At 35.7% G+C, this 15,459-nt stretch overlaps 2 protein-coding genes across 18 annotated transcripts in view; one reads left to right on the plus strand and one right to left on the minus strand.

Moving 5' to 3' along the window:
* LOC134736030 (BEN domain-containing protein 2-like) overlaps positions 1-15,459 on the minus strand; it is an 816,235-nt gene that overhangs the window by 626,219 nt on the left and 174,557 nt on the right. The window lies entirely within an intron of this gene.
* GRIA4 (glutamate ionotropic receptor AMPA type subunit 4) overlaps positions 1-15,459 on the plus strand; it is a 380,575-nt gene that overhangs the window by 174,532 nt on the left and 190,584 nt on the right. The gene's annotated exons all lie outside the window — the stretch shown is intronic.

Below are 15,459 nucleotides of genomic sequence, written 5' to 3' on the forward strand. Positions count from 1 at the left end.
CCAGCACAAAAACACACACACACTCATGCACACACATGGAATGTTATAAATGAAAACCATGCTCCAAACGTCATTAACAGTGCTTACTTCTGCAACTGAGATTATATAAGTTATTTTAATTTTTTTCATACTTTATTTTACAATAAAGTTATTCTTTAATGAACAGGTATTGCTCTTAAAATCAGGGGAAAAAACATGTTTTAAAAGAAAGAAAGCTGGTGTGAAATAAATCTAAGAAAATATTCCTTCAAAGTGGATGATTTTTATTGTCATTTAGTTATATGCTTCAGTTAGCTAGAAATTTTTATTTACATGAGATGATTTGTGAAATTACCCAATAATGTCAGGCAAATGACAGTACTTGAATATATCACTCCCGAATGAGATGAAACATTCTACATATTTAATATTCATATGTCTTTCCTTACATTCTTATATTTTATTTAAACAAAAGCTATAATCATCTTATTAAACAAAGTCCCATTCATTTTAATACATGACCATTCAAGAAAATCTTTAAAATTGTTTCAATGGTCCTAAAATAATAGATTATTCAAATAATATATCTTTTCTATGAAAAATTTTATGGATCCAAATACCATCAAGATGAAGCCTAGGTTCATGGAAAAATGGCAGAGAGCTTGGAAAAGTTCAGCTTTTCCATTCCATTTCACACACTGAAGTGACAACAGTTCATCTCAATCATTTTAATCTTAAAAATAATAGATGCACAATAACAACCACAAAAAAAATACCTTTTATAATTATTCAGTTGAAACTAACAGAAACCCACTACAGCTAGCACGCAGGATTACATCATAAATCATATGTTCAAGAATGCAGAGAGCTCAGAAAGGGACAGAGATCGAGAACTGACTGAAGAATCATCCGGGCCAGACAGTAGGACCTTTTTGGGCTTCATTCTTATATTTTCCTACAGTCCAGCTTCCCTATATTACAAGGGTGACTCAAAGATAGTCGCTTTGCAGATACTGATTTAAATACTGAGATTAAACCAAACTGAACTGATCTAGGTAAAGTCCTTTCCATTTTTATTCCAAATTTCTAGAAAAAAAACTCAATTGGCTCAGATTTGGTAAGGAATTCTCCTCGCCCAAATAACTGAAGGCAGTGCTTTCCTCATGTGTAGTTTTCACCTATGCTTTTAAAGTCCTTCTAGCTTTTGTGACCTAGTATTATTTTATTATAAACACAGGGATTCAGTTAATGGATTGGACAGTCAGGGAAGGGGATCATTGCATGCTATGCACAAATCCCTAAACAGATCCTTGATGATTGCTTTTCTAGTTTAGTTCATGAGTATAAATAAAACATTAGGAACATCAAGTACCAGAGGGGCTGGGCACGGTGGCTCACGCCTGTAATCCCAACACTTTGGGAGGCCGAGGTGGGAGGATCACGGGGTCAGGAGTTTGAGACCAGCCTGACCAACATGGTAAAACCCCGTTTCTACTAAAAATACGAAAATACGAAAATTAGCTGGGCGTGGTGGCACGCACCTGTAATCCCAGCTACTCAGGAGGCTGAGGCAGGAGAATTGCTTGCACCCAGGAGGCAGAGGTTGCAGTGAGCTGAGATCACGCCACTGCACTCCAGCCTGGGCAACAGACCAAGACTACGTCTCAAAACAAAACAAAACAAAACACCAACTAAGCATAGGAAGGCATTATTAAAGATTAAATCAGTGTTGTATAGTATAGATAGTGTAGATCTTTTCTTTTTATTATTATGCTTTAAGTTTTAGGGTACATGTGCACAACGTGCAGGTTTGTTACATATGTATACATCACTGTTGGTGTGCTGCACCCATTAACTCGTCATTTAACATTAGGTATATCTCCTAATGTTATCCCTTCCCCCTGCCTCACCTCACAACAGGCCCTGGTGTGTCATGTTCCCCTTCCTGTGTCCATGTGTTCTCATTGTTCAATTCCCACCTATGAGTGAGAATATGCAGTGTTTGGTTTTTTGTCCTTGCGATAGTTTGCTGAGAATGATGGTTTCCAACTTCATCCATGTCCCTACAAAGGACATGAAATCATCATTTTTATGGCTGTATAGTATTCCATGGTGTATATGTGCCAAATTTTCTTGATCCAATCTATCATTGTTGGACATTTGGGTTGGTTCCAAGTCTTTGCTATTGTGAATAGTGCGACGTGAAGGACCTCTTCAAGGAGAACTACAAACCACTGCTCAATGAAATAAAAGAGGATACAAACAAATGGAAGAACATTCCATGCTCATGGGTTGGAACAATCAATATCGTGAAAATGGCCATACTGCCCAAGGTAATTTATAGATTCAATGCCATCCCCATCAAGCTACCAATGACTTTCTTCACAGAATTGGAAAAAACTAAAGTTCATATGGAACCAAAAAAGAGCCCACATTGCCAAGTCAATCCTAAGCCAAAAGAACAAAGCTGGAGGCATCACGCTACCTGACTTCAAATTATACTACAAGGCTACAGTTGATAATGTAGATCTTATCTCATGCTTCATTCAAAGGATCATGGTAAGCTAACTATAGAAGGATAAAATGTACATTTATATACAATAGCTCACATTTATAGATTATTATGAAAAATCGGTCATTTCCATTTAATGGTAGTTATGTCAAAGCTATGGAATCTTTCAGTGGGGGCATATCACACTGACTAGAGGAATTGCTTTAAAGGGTAAAAGTATTAAGATAGTGGAATTGTGGAACATTAAATAGTTCTCAAAGAGATAATTGCAACACACTGAACCTTAGGTGTACCCTGACTATCTACTACAGTGGTCTCCTATGTGTAATCTTCCCCCATGCTTTTAAGCCCTATTTTTGTTCGAAATAATGTTATTTCATTATTTAGAATATACACTGTACTGCCTACTAAGAACAGAAAAAAAAGGGCCAAATTTATGGAATATTTATATGATTGACGTGTGATGCAGGCTCTGTTGTTAGTGGGCAAAAGAAAGGCAACAGACCTGAATAATAGAAACATGAAATATGCCAAGGACCCTGAGTATTTAATAATCTGATTAATTAAGTATAATCTCTATTTTCTAGAATGGAACTATTATTCAACATCACAGAGTAGAGAGTACCTCTTTCTGATCAATAAGATCTGCATTCATGCAGGTAAATTCACTGGTTCTCTACAACACTGCAAAAGAAATTTAGCTCACATTTCACATTTTACTTTAAATGTTGCCCATAAAGTTTTTTAAAAAATCTTATTTCATTTTTAGGTATTGTATACAAAGGAGGACAAGACTAAAACTAAATATTCCAAGATGAATAAAAATTTTAATGTAGATATAAAGAAAAAAATTATTATTGCTGAAAGATAAAAACCTCACTAGAAGTAATGCCACTTCCTTTTTGTTATTATTTTCCAATTAATATATGAATTTATATTAGAAGTTTTACAAGATGAAATGAAAGAAAAATAATCGTAACCATATCATAGCCATAATTCAACAATGAAAAATCATGCACTTTAGTCTGCAGGAAACTTGGCACACTCCAAACACGAACACTTCTTGTCTGCCTTCCAAAAATGTAATCATCTTATTACTACAGGTTTGATTAGTTTAAAGTGACAAAAGAAAAATAGCAGCATACTTTTGTGTCACGCCTTTCTTTCACACACACACATATATATCACAACTGGAGTCATTCAACCTCTAGCTCATGTCACTATTATCTAATTCATCTTTTCAGTTGCCATTTAGACTGACTCAAGTTCGAACAGTAAAGGACAAAATAATGACTAGACTTTTAAATCAGTTTCAAAACTGATCTTACATTCAAACTGCTAATAACTTCTGATGTTTATTTATACTAATTTAATTACAGGAACTTGAAAATTTGCATTTGTGTTTCCTAATTTAACATTTGCCACAAAACCCTTTGAAAATGTTAACAGTCAGATGTAATACATGTTTTCCCCCAGGACCCCATTCTGTCATATTGTTTCCCTGGTGTGTCTACAGGCCCACATCACAACCCGAAATTCTCTCACACAATGCTCCCATTCTTTTGTACAAGGACTCCATCAGAAGCATCGTATCCGTGGATCTCCTAGTTGTTTTACTGCCTTTATTTATTCATATGTGCTCTTGTTCTTTTCTCTCCCACAATTTGAAGTCTAAATTTTGTGGGGTTTTTTTTATTATTATACTTTAGGTTTTAGGGTACATGTGCACAATGTGCAGGTTTGTTACATATGTATCCATGTGCCGTGTTGGTTTGCTGCACCCATTAACTCATCATTTAGCATTAGGTATATCTCCTAATGCTGTCCCTCCCCCCTCCCACCGCCTCACAACAGTCCCCGGAGTGTGATGTTCCCCTTCCTGTGTCCATGAGTTGTCATTGTTCAATTCCCACCTATGAATGAGAACATGCGGTGTTTGGTTTTTTGTCCTTGCGATAGTTTACCGAGAATGATGGTTTCCAGTTTCATCCATGTCCCTACGAAGGACATGAACTCATCATTTTTTATGGCTGCATAGTATTCCATGGTGTATATGTGCCACATTTTCTTAATCCAGTCTATTGTTGTTGGACATTTGAGTTGGTTCCAAGTCCTTGCTGTTGTGAATAGTGCCACAATAAACATATGTGTGCATGTGTCTTTATAGCAGCATGATTTATAGTCCTTTGGGTATATACCCAGTAATGGGATGGCTGGGTCAAATGGTATTTCTAGTTCTAGATCCCTGAGGAATTGCCACACTGACTTCCACAATGGTTGAACTAGTTTACAGTCCCACCAACAGTGTAAAAGTGTTCCTATTTCTCCACATCCTCTCCAGCACCTGTTGTTTCCTGACTTTTTAATGATTGCCATTTCTGACTGGTGTGAGATGGTATCTCATTGTGGTTTTGATTTGCATTTCTCTGATGGCCAGTGATGATGAGCATTTTTTCATGTGTTTTTTGGCTGCATAAATGTCTTCTTTTGAGAAGTGTCTGTTCATGTCCTTCGCCCACTTTTTGATGGGGTTGCTTGTTTTTTTCTTGTAAATTTGTTTGAGTTCATTGTAGATTCTGGATATTAGCCCTTTGTCAGATGAGTAGGTTGCAAAAATTTTCTCCCATTCTGTAGGTTGCCTGTTCACTCTGATGGTAGTTTCTTTTGCTGTGCAGAAGCTCTTTAGTTTAATTAGATCCCATTTGTCAATTTTGGCTTTTGTTGCCATTGCTTTTGGTGTTTTAGACATGAAGTCCTTGCCCATGCCTATGTCCTGAATGGTATTGCCTAGGCTTTCTTCTAGGGTTTTTATGGTTTTAGGTCTAACATTTAAGTCTTTAATCCACCTTGAATTAATTTTTGCATAAGGTGTAAGGAAGGGATCCAGTTTCAGCTTTCTACATATGGCTAGCCAGTTTTCCCAGCACTGTTTATTAAATACGGAATCCTTTCCCTATTGCTTGTTTTTCTCAGGTTTGTCAAAGATTAGATAGTTGTAGATATTTGGCATTATTTCTGAGGGCTCTGTTCTGTTCCATTGATCTATGTCTCTGTTGTGGTACCAGTACCATGCTGTTTTGGTTATTGTAGCCTTGTAGTATAGTTTGAAGTCAGGTAGCGTGATGCCTCCAGCTTTGTTCTTTTGGCCTAGGATTGACTTGGCGATGCGGGCTCTTTTTTGGTTCCATATGAACTTTAAAGTAGTTTTTTCCAATTCTGTGAAGAAAGTCATTGGTAGCTTGATAGGGATGGCATTGAATCTATAAATTACCTTGGGCAGTATGGCCATTTTCATGATATTGATTCTTCCAACCCATGAGCATGAAATGTTCTTCCATTTGTTTGTATCCTCTTTTATTTCATTGAGCAGTGGTTTGTAGTTCTCCTTGAAGAGGTCCTTCACATCCCTTGTAAGTTGGATTCCTAGGTATTTTATTCTCTTTGAAGCAATTGTGAATGGGAGTTCACTCATGATTTGGCTCTCTGTTTGTCTGTGATTGGTGTACAAGAATGCTTGTGATTTTTGTACATTGATTTTGTATCCTGAGACTTTGCTGAAGTTGCTAATCAGCTTAAGGAGATTTTGGGCTGAGACAATGGGGTTTTCTAGATGTACAATCATGTCATCTGCAAACAGGGTTTTTTAATCATAAGTTACGTTTCTACGTAAGTAAATTGCATACCTATTTCCTTTTTTATTTTGATTCACAATTTCTGGGGTACATTTTATTTTATATTTTGATAATTCTGCTCATAGAAAACAAAAGGGAATGCATCTATATAGAGTATGTCTTAGTTCTTAAAGAAAAAAATTTACCTCATTGGTATTTGTTCAATTTATAGGTCGGTGTAATTGAATTTACAGTTCTTTTAACAACCATTTACAAACCCCACAAGAATCGGAGACACAAAAATATGCAGTGCAATTTCTGCTTACTTTTAAAGTTATAGTGAACGCAAGAGTAAATTATTACCAGATGGCCTAGAACAAGTGATTAAAAAGACACCCTACCACCACCCAATAAAAAGAGGCATTTATTTCTTCACTGCAGATTTGTTTATTTTACAATTAACAAAAGGGTATTAGGCTTTTTGAGTAATTTTGCTTAAGGATTCAGGGGAGACAGTACCCCTTTGTTAATTGTAAAATAAACAAATCTGAAGCAGAAGATGGTGCCTAGGAAAATTCATCTTGTTTTCCAAAGCATAGATGAAAGCTTGCAACCTGTTCCACTTGCTGAATTTGAGACCCGTACGATCAGCTCAGGGGCAACAAATTTGGCCCAAGTCTGAGTTTTCTTATCTGTTTCCTTACCAATATCCCTTGAGCTGATAGTTCAGACATCTTTCCCATAGGGAAATATATCTAGCCTGTGCCTCATTCCCTAAGAATTGTTCTAGATACTTACTAATGAATATCACAATTAATCAGTGCTAACTTTTTAATGAATAATTCTGAGTAATGTGCAACCTATCGAGATATGTGTTTGGTGTTAATAGTGTTTCTTAGAAATGAAATTCAATTTTCAAAAGTTTTCATACTAAGAAATGCTCAGCTTCTCTGAGACTCTTAAAATGTGTGCTTTTGTTTCAATCATAATAATAGAAAATTAGTAATGGCTTATTAGGAATCCTCTTAAAACCAAATAATACATGATTTCAGTGTTTCTGTAACGGTGTAAATTTTCATTTTCCATTACGCTGCATCAAACCATTAAGCAAAGTTATAGAGTTCAGGTTTTAAGGTGGTTTTTTCACATTAGGCTCCATGGAATGCTGGAAGTCTGAAGATACTCTTTGAGGTCTGTGATTTCTCAAGTGTGAGAAACACAATCTTAACCTGAAGACTGCATTGAACAGAGAAAGGGATGTGCATTTAAGCACTGTTATAGGTAAATTTTTGTGTGCCTCTCAGATCCCAACAAGGAATTGCCTCTTCATCTTCTATGTAAGACCAAGATGACAATTCACGAACAGAAGAGCAATGCTAGTATGTTATAAGAAGGTCAAGGGCTTTGGGCTCAGATAGACCTGGCTCAGGTTTGAGGTCTCGCTTCAGCATTTACTGGCTTGTTTCTCAACTTTCTAAATCTCAAGTAGGTTGGAAGATTGAGTGAAATATAAAATACATACATACATACATACACACACAAACAAAATAATAAATTTAAAGTTTTATCAATATGCAACTCAATATCTGGCCCACCATAGCTGTTTAATAAGGGCTATGCCCCCTTTACTCTGAGATGAACTTAAAATTGTAATCTGAAACTAAATTTTATGTTTTTACTTGAATAATTCTGTGCTACCCTGGAAGAAAATTAATAGTAAAATAATTCACGGAGAAATGTATTTTACTATGTCTCTTTTTCTCCCCAAACATATAACTGTCAAGGAAGAAAAGAAAATATACATATTAGCTTTACCACTGCAGTGAACTAAAAGACATTTTGAACTAATCCGATAGGAACAATTTAATGGATGCAGTTCTCAAGCACTTGGGAAAGTTGAAATACAAAATGAAGGGAACACAAAGTCACATAATCTCATTTCAAGAGTCACTTTCAGTGTTAGCCCCACACAGCTGTTACACTGGGAATTATCCAATTGCACACAGATAGATCTCTTTCCATTCATTTGGATAATTCTGAATTCCTTTCAGAGGAAGCATAATGCCAGTGCAGAAGTATAAAGACTCAATAACGGTCATCCTAAGGAAGGATTCAACCAACCAGAACAGCTGCTCATCAGAAACATTGCAAAGCTTCCTTTATCATCCATAGGTTTCTTCCTAACATAGTTGACATTTCAAAATACATTGGATATTTTTTACTCACAGACAATATTAAAACATTTTATGAACTACACTTTTCAAAAAATGACAGACCTTGAAATAAAAAGAGATAAAACATTCTGGATGTTGTGTGTGTGTGTGTGTGTGTGTGTGTGTGTGTGTGTGTATGTATGAGTAAAAATCTTATCAGTTTATCATAATTGAGGCTGAAAGTTCAAGAGACAGAATTATTTTAAGAAAATGCACCAGCACCTAGCTTCACAATACCCGGTGATGTAAAGCTGCATTGAAACAGATGAATCACTTGAGTATAGATTTAAATGTAACCGAATTATTAGAGCAGAATAGACTTGTTTGTAAGCCTATTTGGATTTATATCCTGACTTTGCTTCCTCTACGTATGTAGCTGGCCTTGGATTGCTGAATCTCCTTGTACCTTAGCCTCACAAGTAAATGGAGACAATAATAGTACTTCCCTGACATGGTTGTTTTTGGAAGATTAATAAAACCCATCTGTGAAAAACGCTTAGAACAGTACCTGGGTCACTACCGACACTGGGAAGGTTATAGTTGTCTTAAGACTAATAAGTATTATTGACTTTATTCTAGACATGTGCAGAAATATGTATTCCTATATTGTTTTTCAAATTAATTGCAATACAATTTAGTAGCCTTATAACCAGAATCAATTTGGGAGACTTTCAAAAGCAGTTTCTGTAAATCCCTCATCATTTCTGTAATTTACATACAGGTTTGATCAATAGTGAATATTCACAATTCACTTTTGTTAATAAAATATTTAATTCAATATTCATTCTTGAAAGGAGCATTTCATTATTATAACTGCCATGAGTGCAGGAGTCTGGCCTTTCTCATCTTTGAAACCCTGGTAGACAGCAAGTGCTGGGCCCCTGTGGCCACTCAGTCAGTATGTGCTGCATGAATGAGAGCTATTTAGCAAATAGCAAATTTTCAGTAAATAATGAATGGGCTTTGGCTCTTTTGTACAAGCCATTTTTTCTACTTTACCCCAATAAACTATCAATTTTTCACAAGTATGCAAATTTAAAATTTTTCAAGTCTTTTTTGCATTCAAAGTTCTAAACCTACTATCCTTCTTAATTAAGCATTTTGTGGGCATAAATAAGATCTGTGTTGTAAGAAAGGGACCTGTTAAAGCAAAACATAACCCTTTTGCAAAGAAAAAAATATTTTTTTAAAATGGTCAACATCACTTATTGGAAAGAGTACAGCCATGATTTGTAAATTAGAGATTCTGATTCAGTGGATATAGGATAAGGCCCAAGAATCTGCAGTCTTGGGCATCCTGCATGATTCTGAATACCAGAGTTTGGGAAACACTGAGGTAACAATAATAAAATCTACCATGTATTAAGCCCATGCAGCATTCTAGCTACTGTTTATATGCTATATATAAATTAACTAATTTAATCCTCCAACACACACTTGTGCCGGATTTCAAACCCAGGCAGTCTGCCTCCACAACCTAGGTTCTTGCTGGTGCATACTATACGTTATTGGGGCTCAGATAATCAGAGACATTAACTAGTCTCTCTGAACTTCAATTTCTTCATTTGCAAATTCAAAATTTATTTATTTAGGGTGAAAAATAAATGAGGTACAATCCGTCAATACCATATTGAAAGTGTTTTGCACGTATATATAAATATGCATATATTGATAATTGCTATTAGATTGATCAATTAGATCAATCTGAGAGACAATATATTTTATTTCTATTAAATGAGGAATAAGCAAGGCATTACAAAAAAGAACAGAATGAAAAATGGTAAATAAATAGAACACCAGTTAAGATTTATTTAGATGATTGCTATAAAGTACCAATGGGCATCAATTGTTTCTTGGAAAATCATCACGATCAAACATTTCTAAAGCATGAACCAGGCAGATGTTGATGTATCTTAAACTTCCAGTGTTTTCCAAACCATGGTCCTTCCCTTGGGAACTGACATTATAAATCAAGTGATGTTTGTATCTTTAAGGTTATATGAACATTAAAAGTTACTTGTATTATATTTGATATTGGATAGACGACATTTCTAAACTGATATTATCTACTTTTTACTCTGGTACTAAAATCAGGTGACTAAAACAAAAGGAAATGGTGGCAAACTCTTGGTTTAATCTGTATAAATTGTTGATAATATCAATTGACTAAGAAAAAAGTATTCATGCCTAGAATGAAATATCTGCTATTAGGCTGGGGGTGGTGGCTCACACCTGTAATCCCAGAACTTTGGGAGGTCAAGGAGGGCGGATCACTGACGCCAGGAGTTCAAGACCAGCCTGGCCAACACAGTGAAACCCCGTCTCTACCAAAAAATACAAAAATTAGCTGGGCATGGTGGCCACACCTGTAGCCCCAGCTACTTGGGAAGCCGAGGCAGGAGAATTGCTTGACCCCAGGAGGTGGAGGTGGCAGTGAGCCGATATCGAGCCACTGCATTCCAGCCTGGGTGACACAGTGAGACCCTTTCTCAAAAAAAAGGAAAGAAAAAGGAAGTATCTGCTATTGACCAGCAATTTATGACAATGTTTTGCAAAATATCTATGCCCACATTATGACTCTTAAGATCACATTACCGAGTTGAATCTTCTATTCAAGAAGATTATCTCAAGTCATAATGAAAGTGCGGCAATAAATTGTTTCTTTTAGGTTTGTTACAACAAATTTCAAAACTGGATCATTTGAACCATGTAGATGTTTACATCTCAGTATACTATTGATTTGTGGAACATTTAGCTTTCTTATTCTTGAATTTTTCCTTATGTGAATTCTTTAGTTGAAAGATGACACATTGAACAGTATCTAAAACTGGAGTATAATCATTTATTCATTTAACCTAAAATTGTCATGTGTTGATGTTATATTATGTACTATGCTAGGTTCTGGGAATTAAAAGATAAATATTACATAGTACATAACCTAGTCTTTCTCTTCTAATTCAGTAGAGGGAAAAATCTTTCCCCCAGAAAGGTTTTTTATTAAACGTGTATGTGTGGTATTTTTGTTTTTTGGGATTTTTGCTTCTTTGTAAGGTAAGCTTAAAAGCAATTTTGCTATTACTCTGCAGGAGAAGCTCCGTTCGAATCTTTAATTTACAAAACAGTGGTTTTAATTGAACCACTAGCAATTATACTGTGAATTAGACTGCAAACATGCTATTATAATGCATCTTGGACTTTCAGAAAACAGAATTGGACTCCCATAAGCAAAGAGAGAAATCTCCTTCAGTGAGGAGGTAAACAGAAATCTATCAGAGCCAACACTCACCCCCATGGAGACAGGCATTGTTCTCTGACTCTCCCAGCTTCTCCTCAGAAAGAGCTGAAAAGCACCCTTTCTTAGTGTACATTTTAAACTTTACAGTGATTTCCATCCCTGCCATTCTGGTGAAAGGAAGAGAGACTATAACCTGGTAGGCCAAGCCAAAGACAACTAATTGAGCACTAATCTCAGTTCCAGTTCAGAAGTGTTCCAAATTCATTTTGCTTTGTATAAAGAAATCTAAAGGCATTTAACTCTATGACAAACTCATATTCAAATTAATTAATAAATTATAATGTAAACCTTTATAATGTAAATTTGAGCAATAGCGATTATTTTTCCCCAATCAATTAAAGTACATAAGGCTCTACTGTTTGGGTAAAGGCTGTGTTAGACCCTCTGAAGTATACAGAAAACATAAGATACTGTTCTAAGTCAGAGAATTTAGAGAAATCCAAGACAGGAGAAACATCTTGTAATCAACACAGGACAGTGTAAAAGCAGTCTAAAAGATGTAAAGAATTCTTTTTTTTTTTTTTTTTTTTTGAGACAGAGTCTTGTTCTGTCGCCTAGGCTGGAGTGCAATGGAGCGATCTCAGCTCACTTCAACTTCTGCCTCCTGGGTTCAAGCAATTCTCCCACCTCAGCCTCCTGAGTAGCTGGGATTACAGGCATGTACCACCAAGCCTGGCTAATTTTTGTATTTTTTAGTAGAAATGGTGTTTCGCCATGTTGGCCAGGCTAGTACAGAATTCTTGTACAGAATTCTTTACTTCGAGTTCAGAAACAAGAGAGCTGATGAAGACGGGGGGAACCACATAAGTAGTACTGATATCACACTAGTTTAACATTTAAAAATATTGCTTAACTACTGTTTGTTTCTACTTAAAAAGAAGAATCATGACAGTTCCTTTAGTTTTTGGGTTGTTTTATTATTTGTTTTATTAGCATTACTATTGAAAATATAATATCTTTCGTGTAATATGATCCTATTCAATGAATAGGAGTAGATTGACTGCCCATTACAAAGAAGAGCTTCTCCCCTCAGATGAAAGATAGAAAGGCACGTTGATTTAGTCAAGGTTTGATCAGTAAAGAAAGTACTATTGTTGACAATAAAATAACATTCAATTAGAAAAATGAACTTTGAATGATCACATCTCCCAAAATGCTGTATTTGCAATATGCTGTATTATAAAAAGGCTTTCAAATGTTCTAAATCAATCCGTAAAATGGTATGTGATTGTTCTAAAATTAAGATAACTAAGACATTTTATTATTAGAAAATCAAAAAAACAACAGATGTTGGCATGGATGTGGAGGAAAAGGTATGCTTATACACTATTGGTGGAAATGTAAGTTAGTACAATCTGTAGGAAAAACAGTATGGAGATTTCTCAAACAACTAAAAACTATCATTTCACCCAGCAATCTCACTACTAGGTATCGATCCAAAGGAAAATAAATCTTTATATTAATAAGACAGCTGCAACGTATGTTTATCATAGCACTATTCACAATAACAAGGTCATTGAATCAGCCAAAGTGTCCATCAATGGTTGACTGTATTAAAAAAATATATGGTACATATACAACATGGAATACTATGCAGCCAGAAAAAAGAACAAAATCATTTCATTATAGCCACATGGATGGAGCTGGACACCATTATCCTAAGTAAAATAATTTAGAAACAGGAAACCTAACACTGCATGTTCTCACTTATAAGTGGGAGCTAAACAATGAGTACACATGAACATAAAGATGGAAACAACAGACACTGGGGGCTCCAAAAGGGATGAGGTTGGGGATAGTGAGGGTTGAAAAGAAAAACAAAGGCTTTCCACTACTAGTCAGTATCTCTGGGACTGGGTTGGATGAAAACCCAAAAATTGATCCTGAAATAAGGACAGTCAACTGTCCCTTGACAAATCTTATAGTTCTGATAAGATATATTTATATGAAGACTAGACAGTGACATGAAAATCACATTCAAAAAGTTGAATAATTAATGGTGGAATCTTTAAGCCATAGGGAATTAGGACTTAGGACTAAATTGTCTACAACCAAAAGTACAAGTTAGACACTCCCAGTGACACACAGGTAGATAAAATAATTTAATGGAATCTACCCTCATTCTGAAAATAAAATCTGACCAAAAGATAAAAAAGCATGTTTTTTTGGAACAGAGAACATAAATTTTATAGCATCACAGATAGAACTGGTAAAGACTAAAAGGCATAAAAGGCAGCAAAAACAACTTAAGATGTTAATTCCTTGATATGATGAAATATAGATCTACAAAAATAGTAGTCATATGCTTCCAAGCCATTGGAATTGCAATTATAAAAGACCACTGAGGGTAGAGTCTCATCAATGGTTACAGGTTTATATTAGATCTCAGACTGCTGAGAAAGCTTTCCAAGATGATTCAAGCCCCCATTGATTTTTATCTTCCCTGAACTCATCAAGAACATAAAAAGTCTAACACCAATTATAACACTTATGTATGCCAAGCAAAATGCATATTCAAGTAAGTGTTCAAAGTGTTCAGAGACAGGTCATGTATGTCCTCCCGCCCCTCCTTTGTTCTTGGAGCATAATCAGCCTTGGTGCTGGATCTGAAGGTCCTTTAATTAACGTGCCCTGTGACCATGAGCAGCTCTACCTCTTTAGGCATCAGTTTTTCAGCTGGAAAAGTATTACAGTCAATCATACCCCTTTCTCACTGCAGCTCCAACAATCCAAATTCTTTTGTCTTATTTCTGTTGACATTACTTAAAAGAAAAACACTAAAGATAATATTTTGATGTGAAGTGAAATTTAAGCTTACATAAGCACATTCTCTAAGTGGATGTCTTTAATTTCATTATTGCTCAGAGTGACTTTACTGATCAAAAGAAGCAGCACCAAAAAAATTGCTAAGTGAAGTCATTGTGGTACTCTTAACAGTCCTAAATGTCAATTTGAAGAATAGGCCGCTTCTTCTGAAGCACTCCTATTTAAAACGGAATGGACAGCAACATTGATGGATGATCAAGGCAGTCTGAATCACACAAGGGGACTTTATGCTTCTGCAAGTGAGAAGGAAAATGCAGAATTTTTTTTCTATCACTCTCACACAACTATGAAATGCTGCTTGCTATTCAAAATGCAAAACTGCCAACCAAAATCTGAGAGAAGATAATCCATTCTTTCCTTCCACCTGCATTGGTAAGCACCACAAGCTGGGTGGGAAATTCTCCAAATTTTTTTATTCTGTCTCCCTTTGTACATTCTTTTACTACACAAACTGTGTTCTCTAGCTCACCTGTCAGAGAGACATCTGTTACCTTTATAGAAGCCAATGCACATTGCTGTGTGTCACGCTTTAGGAATTCACTGCCAATACTAGGACAAATCTTTTTACAAAGCTTTGTCTGAAAACTCTCTTTTGATCTATCAATCACTAGGGGTACATGTGTTGCCCACCCCTCAACTTCAGACAACAGTGGCAGGTGATCTATGAGCTTAGTTATCTTCTCCCATGCAGCTAAAATGACACACTACCTCCTAGCTCCCTTGCCAGTTTTTAAACTACCCTGGCAAGCACAGAGAATTAATAACAAAACATGACGCATCCCTAATGTAACCTTAATGCCCTTGTGCACCCATTCTTCCATTACTTTTTCACCTTTCTGCCTCAAGCCAGGGAACTAAAAGGATTAGACATAATGCTATAAATTTTAAAATGTGGCAGTCCATGGAAGTCTTAGCACAGGTTTGCAAGACGTAGAATTATCATGGTACTACTGACACTTTAAATGTAATGATGTGATATATCAGAAAAGTTCTTTGAAATCCAGAAAAGATGAAGAGAAGAGC

Source organism: Symphalangus syndactylus, chromosome 3, assembly GCF_028878055.3.
Source record: "Symphalangus syndactylus isolate Jambi chromosome 3, NHGRI_mSymSyn1-v2.1_pri, whole genome shotgun sequence".
NCBI lineage: Eukaryota > Metazoa > Chordata > Mammalia > Primates > Hylobatidae > Symphalangus > Symphalangus syndactylus.